Raw genomic sequence first — 8,793 nt, 5'->3', positions numbered from 1 at the left:
CCAACAATGTCCTTTCTGTTTGCTTGTTGTATCAACTTCAAGGAATTGTGATTGTTATGTCTTCTTCCCCCCCCCCACTTTTTTTTTTTTTTTGGGAATTTATTTATTTATTTTAATTTTATTTTGTCAATGTACAATGTGGTTGAGTATTGTGGCCCATCACCGAAACCTCCCTCCCTCCTCCCTCTCCCCCCTCCCCACCAACAATGTCCTTTCTGTTTGCTTGTTGTATCAACTTCAAGGAATTGTGATTGTTATGTCTTCTTCCCCCCCCCCACTTTTTTTTTTTTTTTGGGAATTTATTTATTTATTTTAATTTTATTTTGTCAGTGTACAATGTGTTTGATTATTGTGGCCCATCACCGAAACCTCCCTCCCTCCTCCCTCTCCCCCCTCCCACCCAACAATGTCCTTTCTGTTTGCTTGTCGTGTCAACTTCAAGGAACTGTAATTGTTATGTCTTCTTCTCCCCCCAGTTTTTGTGTGTGTGTGTGAATTTATTTATTTAGTTTTAGCTCCCACCAATAAGTGAGAACATGTGGTATTTCTCTTTCTGTGCCTGACTTGTTTCACTTAATATAATTCTCTCAAGGTCCATCCACGTTGTTGCAAATGGCAGTATTTCATTCGTTTTTATAGCTGAGTAGTATTCCACTGTGTAGATATACCACATTTTCCGTATCCACTCATCTGATGATGGACATTTGGGCTGGTTCCAACACTTGGCTATTGTAAAGAGTGCTGCGATGAACATTGGGGAACAGGTGGACCTTCGACTTGATGATTTCCATTCCTCTGGGTATATTCCCAGCAGTGGGATAGCTGGGTCATATGGCAGATCTATCTGCAATAGTTTGAGGAACCTCCATACCATTTTCCATAGAGGCTGCACCCAAAGGTGAATTTTTTAAAAAGGTGAATTTTATGGTATATGAATTATATCTTAACTTAGGAAAAAAGAGTTTCTGAGTGGTCCAATAAGAGAAGGACTGAGAACCAGCTCCTGCATTTGGTGAGTTGGGGGTCTCTGGGGCTCAGAGCAGGGTCGGTGGAGCAGTGAGAGTGAAGCCTGTGGGGGGAGAGGGGCTTCCAGAGAGCCCTGGGAAAGGAACAGGGGCATAAGTCCCGATAAACCCCTGGAGGGGCTTTCTGGCCCTGGATGCTACCGCTGCCGTCCTATCTAAGTCTCCTAAAGAACCTGGAGAGCTAAGGAAGGTCTTCATCGGAGGGGTGAGCTGTGAAACCAGCAATGAGAACCTGAGGAGCCATTCTAGGAAGAGAGGTCCAAAGCCCAAGTGCCCCAGAGGCTTTGGGTTTGCCATGTATGCCCCTGTGGAGTAGCGGATGCCAGAGTTGTGGATCCGAAGAGGGCTGCCTCAAGAGAAGATTCTTCAAGACCAGGGGCCCACCTAACGGGGAAAAAGATCTCTGTTGGTGGCATTGGACAAGACACTGAAGAAGAACACCTAAGAGATTATTTTGAACAGTCCAAGAAAATTGAAGTGATCAAAATCATGATAGACCAAAGCAGTGGCAAGCAGAGGGGGCTTTGCTTTTGTAACCTCTGATGACCATGACGGTGGATAAGACTGTTGTTCAGAAATACCATCCTGTAAATGGCCATGACTGTGAGGCTGGGAAATCCCTGTCTAAGCAAGAGCTGGCTTCATCCAGCCAAAGAGGTAAGAGTGGTTCTGGAAAATTTGGTGGTGGCTGTGCAGGTGGTTTCGGTGTGAATGACAGCTATGGTCATGGAGGAAACTTCAGTGATTGTGGTGGCTTTGGTGGCAGCCATGGTGGTGGACATGGTGGCAGTGGGGATGGCTATAGTGGATTTGGTAATTGTGTTAGTAAGGGTTCTCCAGAGAAGCAGAACCAATCGTATGTATGCAGATATACAGAAAGGTATTTTTTTTTTTTCCTTTTTGTCTTTTTTCGTGACCGGCAACGGATCGCAACCCTCAGTGTCGCGCCTGTACCGGACCGGGACCAGCTATGGGATCGCAACCCTCGGTGTTGCTCCCGCACCTCGCTCGGCCAGTGAGCGGCCGGTCTGTATGTGGGATCTGGCACCTCGCTCAGCCAGTGAGCGGCCGGTCTGTATGTGGGATCTGAACCCTTGGTGGGAGCGCCGCCACGCTTCCCAAGTGGCGCACTGTAGCAGTGCGCCACCGGGCCGGCCCAGAAAGGTATTTATTATGAGAGATTGGCTCACATAGCTAAGGAGGCTGAGAAGTCCCATGACCAGTCTATAAGCTAGAGGCCTAGCAAAGTTAGTGGTGTGGTTCCATTCCAAGCTCAAAGGCCTGAGGATCAGGAATGCTCACACCTGAGATCAGGAGAAGATGGACATCCCAGCTGAAGGAGGGAATTTGCCCTTCCTCTGCCTTTTTGTTCTCTTGGGTCCCTCAAGGTATTGGTTGGTGCCCACCCACACTGGTGAGGGTGATCTTTCCTCACTCTATTGACTCAAATGCTAATCTTGTCCAGGAACACCTTCACAGAAACACCCAGAAAAATTTGTTTTACCAGCTATCTGGGCACCCCTTAACCCTGTCAAGTTTTTGTTTTGTTTTGTTTTTGTTTGTTTGTTTGTTTTTGTGACTGGCCAGTATGGAGATCCATCTCTGGATCTTGGTGTTACAGCACCACGCTCTAACCAACCGAGCTAACTGGCCAGCCCCCCTAGTAAAGTTGACTCATAAAATTAACCATCACAGAAATGATGGAAGTGATTTTGGTGGTGGTGGAAGTTACAATGACTTCGGCAATTACAAGAATCAATTTTCTTTGTTTTGTTTTGTTTTGTCCTTTTTTTTGAGACCGTTCATACCACGCTCAGCCAGTGAGTGCTGTGAGCGCACCAGTAATCCTTATATAGGATCCGAACCTGCAGCGGGAGCGCTGCTGCACTCCCAGCGCCGCACTCTCCCAAGTGCGCCACGGGCTCGGCCCCAAGAATCAATTTTCAAATGTGGACCTTTAAAAGGAGGAAAGTTGGGAGGCCAGAGTTCTGGCCCCTATGGTGGTAGAGGCCAACATTTTGTCAAACCAAAAAGCCAAGGTGCCTATGACAGTTCCAGCAGCACCAGTACCTACGAAGTTGGCAGAAAATTTTTTTTTTTTTCCCTTTTTTGTCTTTTTTCGTGACTGGCAATGGATCGCAACCCTCAGTGTCGCGCCCGTCCCTCGCTCAGCCAGTGAGCGGCCGGTCTGTACGTGGGATCCGAACCCTCGGCGGGAGCGCCGCCGCACTTCTCAAGCGGCACACTGTAGCAGTGCGCCACCGGGCCGGCCCGGCAGAAAATTTTAATTACTGCCAAGAAACAAAAATTAGCAGGAGAGGAGAGCCAGGGAAGTGACAGGGAAGCTAAGGTCACGACAGGTTTGTGAACTCAGAGAAGCACAATGGTGGCAGGGCCTAGCTGCTAAAAAGACGTGTTTTAGACAATTCTCATGTATATGGGCAAAAACTCAAGGACCATATTTGTGACTAATTGTATAACAGGTTATTTTAGTTTCTGTCCTGTGGAAAATGTAAAGCATTCCAACAAAGGGTTTTAATGTAGATTTAGTTTTTGCACCCATGCTGTTGATTGCTAAATGCAAAAGTCTGATCATAATATTAAATAAATGTATCTTAAAAAAAAAACCAACCTTGGAGAAAGTTTCTCTCTAAAGAGAGAAGAGAAACAGGGCAGTAGCTGGAGGGGGATGTGGGATGGGCGGGGTGTGTGTTAAAATGGATGATATTGGGCCGGCCCGGTGGTGCACTCGGTAGAGTGCGGCACTTGGGAGTGTGGCGGCGCTCCTGCCAAGGGTTCGGATCCCATATAGAGACCAGTCCGCTCACTGGTTGAACGCAGTGTGGGCGTGACACTGAGGGTTGAGATCCCGTTACAGGTCACGAAAAAAGACAAAACGGAAAAAAAAAAAAAGGATGATATTATCACAGCATGTTTTATGCTGGTGGGAATGGTGCAAAGGACAAGGGAAAATCTGAAGATTCAGGAGACAGAGAGGAGAAAGATGGAAGCAGGGCATCCAGGCAGATGTGGAGACATTGGCTCATTTCTGGGAAGAATTGGGAGGGCAGGGTGGTGGACACCAAGGTGGTGGGGTGGTAATGCAAGTTTATGGTGAAGGAATTACCTCTTCTCCGTGGTTTCACTTTCTGTGATTGCAGTTACCTGTGGTCAACTTCAGTCCCCAAATATTAAAGTCTTTGAGAGAGGAGAGAGAGAGACCATATTCACATAACTTTTATTACAGTATATCGTTATAATTATTCTATTTTATTATTTGTTATTGTTGTTAATCTCTTACTGTGCCTAATCTATAAGTTAAACTTTATCGTAGGTCTGAATGTGTAAGAAAAAACATAGTATACGTAGGGTTCAGAGCTACCTGCAGTTTCGGGCATCTTCTAGGGGTCGTAGAAGGTATCCCCCCCGGATATGGGGGACTACTGTAGTTATTTCTCTGATGGCTTCTATCTTGTCAGTGACATGGGAAGCAGGGCCATCGGGTGAGAGGTACAAGGGTGACTGCCACTTGGGCTGGCACCCAAGAGGCCGTAGGGGGCAGCGGAGCCTGCTTGGTGAAGACCACCTGCGGCTTCTAAAGAGGCAGCTTCCACTCCGTCTGATTGTTGCCACGTGGAAACGTGGGCCCAGTATGGCTAGATTTTCCAATTTTTCTTTAAGGATGGCCAGTTTTCTTTACTTTTTCTTTCTTTCTTTTTTATTGTTTTAGTGGCTGGCCAGTATGGGGATCTGAACCTATGACCTTAGTGTTACAAGGTGGAGCTCTAATCAATTGAACTAACTGGCCAGCCCTAGATCTTCCAATTTTTCAAGAGACATTGGAAATCTAGTATTTTTTTTAATGTGAGGTGATAGAGTTTGGATGTGTTGTCCCCGCCAAAACTCACGTGGAAATTTGATCCTGAATGTGGCAGTGTTGGGAACTGATTGAGTCATGGGGGTGGATCCCTCATGAATGGATTAATGCTCTCTCTAGGTGGGGGGATTAATGAGTGAGTTCTCGCTCTATTAGTTCCTGCAAGAGCTGGTTGTTTAAAAGATCCTGCACCTCGTTTCTCTCTGATGCTTCCTCTCACCGTGTGATGTGCTTGTACCCGCCGGCTGCCTCTCGCTTTCCGCCATGAGTAGAAGCAGCCTGAGGCCGGTGCCAGATGCAGCTGTCCCAGAATCATAAGCCAAATAAGCCTCTGTTCTTTATAAATTACCCAGTTCCAGGTATTCTGTTACAGGAACACAAATGGACTAATACATGAGGTCTTCTCATGTTTTAATGTGTGCTTTAAAAAAAAAAACCTTAATGCTCTGGAGGTCAAACAAAACATGTCCTGTGATTGGATTGAGTCCTCAGGCCATGTATTTGTAACCCCTGGTGCCAGTGAACTAAAGCACAGACCAGAGTCATTTCTGGGCTTTTAAGGGACTCCAGTGTTTAAGGGACTGGTATGCAAAGAGGAACTTGATACAGTGACCAAAAAAGGAAGTTTCTGAAAATTTTTAAAATTGTTTTGGCAGCTGGCTGGTACAGGGATTGAACCCTGGACTTTGCTGGTGTCAGGACCATGCTCTAACCAGCTCAGCTTAACAGTCAGCCCCCTGAGGTATTAGTGAAGTTCCTGCTAAGGACCCAGCAGGTTCTGAGGCTTTTAAAGGCATAATCCCATTTAATCTTCGTAATGATGCCAAGTGGCTACTGGCATTATCATTGCAATTTTGAGTATTATCTCTCCTTTGCAGATAAGAAAGATTATTTTCCCAAGCACACGCAGTGAGCAGATGAGACTCGAACCCAGATTTCTAGATAAATTCACTGTATGAGGAACAGATGTTTGAGAGAGATCTGCCACAAAAGGTAGAAAAGGAAGGAGATAATTTCAGAGGCATGAGACTTAACTCATATTTAATGCAATTCTGATCAATATCTAGCCCCTCGTCCCCCCAAAAAGATCTTTCCAACTTTAACAATCGGATTATTAAGTTTACACGGTGTTATGGGTTGAATTGTCTCCCTGCCATCAAGATATGCTGGAGTCCTAATCCCCAGTACCTCAGAATGTGACCTTATTTGGAGACTGGGTCTTCTCAGTAATCAAATAAGAATGTCATTAGGCTGGGCCGTAATCCAGTATGACCAGTGTCCTTTAAGCAGGGGAAATTCGGACACAGAGACAGACATGCACAGAAGGAAGACGAAGTAAAGAGACACAGGGAGAAGACGGCTATCTACAACCAAAGAAAGAAGCGTAGAACAGACCCTCCCTCACAGCCCTCGAAAGGAACCAAGTCTGCTGACACCTTGATTTTGGACTGCCAGCCTCCAGAACTGTGAGGCAGTAAGTTTCTGCTGTCTAAGCTGCCCAGGTTGCGTTACTCGGTCATGTCATGTTAAAAGACATCATAAACTAATACACGTGAGAAAATAAAGCTCCAAGAAAAGGCAAGATAATTTTGAGGACATAGGACAGGGATGGCCTAACCAGAAATCAAGATCTTTATTCAGCCTTAGCAATTAAGAGAACACGGTATGTGCATAAGATTAGATAAGTAGATTAACAGGGAAAAAGCCCAGAAAGCCCAGGAACAGACCCGTGCGTCTATGGAGATTTGATAAATGACACAGGCTGCCTTTTGTATCCCTGGGGAAGGGTGCAGGTTATCCACTTGTGGTGGGGGATTGGATCTCGGCCTCATACCATATACAAAAGTAATGCCCAGGGGATTAAAGCCCTCATGGTGCAAAACAAAATGTTTAGAAGAAAATGTAAGATAATATCTTTATGACCGTGGGTTGGAGAAGGATTGGTTCGTTACAAATAATCTTAATTAGTTCATTTTTGAAAGGTAATACATTCCTATGTTTCAAAATTCAGTAGGTACAAAAGTGGATAGGTGGGGAAAAAAGTGTGCCCCTCAATCTTTACCCCCTAACCATCTAGTTCCCCTCTTTGGAGTCAACTTGTATAACCAATTTCTTGTTATCCAAGGCGGATGTACGGTACAGCTTTTCAGAGATGTAGTTATGTATAGAGAAGCAATATGAAAACACACACACACACACACACATGCAATTGCCCCACCCCACACCATTTTAATACAAATAGTGGCATACTGGTCACACATTTCTTCACCTTGGAGATGATTCCAAAGCACATAAAGAACTTCCTTACTGTAGAGGCTGTATTGTATTGTATTGTAGAGAACTTCCTTATTGTAGAGACATTTCAATGGCTGTACTGTAGAGATAGATTTCTTAGGACACAAAAACTACTAACCATAAAAGAAAAGACTGATTAGTTCTACTGCATTGAAAGTAAAATCTCCAGGCATCAAAAGACATCATAAACAAAATGAAAAGACAAGCCACAAGTTGTGAGAAGATGATTGTAACACATGTAACTGATGGGATTCATATCTACAATATGTAAAGAGCTCCTATAAATCAATAAGAAAAAAAGACAAACAACCGTATAGGAAAATGGCAAAAGAAGGAGGGGAAAACAGTTTCAGAAGCCCTGAGAAGTGGTAAAGGATGCATGTTATGCACATGGGATGGGAAATTGAATCTCTAACTCACACCATACACAAAAGATCTGAGATGTAGCTTATTAGTAGTTATCAACAAGCTGGGTGAAGACAAGCCTGGCAGAAAGCTGTGGGAGCCTCATCAACCTAGGTGAGAGTGAATTCAAGCGGGAGTAAAGGAAATATTTTATTTCTGGCCTGGGGAGGGGAGAGGTAGGCCCAGCCTAGAAGGAGATTGTGAGGTGGAAGAACTACTGAGGTTGGCTTTATGCCCAACAGCTGCCTGAGTCTTGTTCAGGTTAACCAGAGTCAGTCCTGCATTTCCTCCTCAGTGATGCAATCCTGAACTTGGCTGACAACATCTACTTTAATCGATACAGCACGGGTAGGGCACTTCCTATGTGCAGCTACATGCTAAGGGATTTAAGTAGCCTATTTTATTGAGCTACAGAGAAACTATCGTGACTCCTCTCTGCTTCTCACATCCCACATCCCATCCAGCAGGAAATCCTGTTGTCTTGACCTTCAAAGTGTATCTGAAGTTCAACCCCCACAGCTAGTCCAGCTGCTGTCATCTCCTACCTAGACTATTGCAGTCACCTCCTTCGTGTTTCTGCCCTTGGCCCCAACAGAAAGGCCCCCACATAGCCCGGAATCCTTTTACAGAAGTGAGGTGATGTCTCTCTCCTCCTCAAATCCCTCTTGTGGCTCCCGCCTCTCTCAGAATAAAAGCCGCAGTCCTCAACATGACCCACAAGGTTCCTGTTCCCTCTCTGGCCTCATCTCCCACCCTCTCCTCCTCTTGATCTATTCTGTGCACACTGCCTTCCTTGCTGTTCCTTGATCTAGTCAAACACAGACCAGCCTTACGCCCTTTATATCTGCTGTTTCCTTTGCCTGGAACACTCTTCCCCTAGATATCTGCATTTTTCACTCCCTCAGGTCTCTGCTCAAATGTCGCCTCCTCAGTCAGGTCTTCCTAACCTCTCCATATGAAAGAGTTAGCCTTCTCTCTATACACCATATCGCCATGTATCTCATAATCTATTTTATTTCAGCACCGGCCCGTGGCTCACTTGGGAGATTGCGGTGCTGATAACACCAAGGCCATGGGCTTCGATCCTATATAGCAATGGCCGGTTAGCTCACTGGCTGAGCGTGGTGCTGACAACACCAAGTCAAGGGTTAAGATCCCCTTACCGGTCATCTTTAAAAATATATATATATT

General features: G+C 45.3%; 1 pseudogene; it reads left to right on the top strand.

Annotated features, from left to right (window-relative positions):
* LOC103592993 overlaps window positions 1-8,793 on the top strand; it is a 50,412-nt pseudogene that overhangs the window by 2,983 nt on the left and 38,636 nt on the right.

Source organism: Galeopterus variegatus, unplaced genomic scaffold (genome assembly GCF_000696425.1).
Source record: "Galeopterus variegatus unplaced genomic scaffold, G_variegatus-3.0.2 Scaffold1254, whole genome shotgun sequence".
NCBI classification, from domain to species: domain Eukaryota; kingdom Metazoa; phylum Chordata; class Mammalia; order Dermoptera; family Cynocephalidae; genus Galeopterus; species Galeopterus variegatus.
This window is presented reverse-complemented; position numbering and strand designations above follow the sequence as displayed.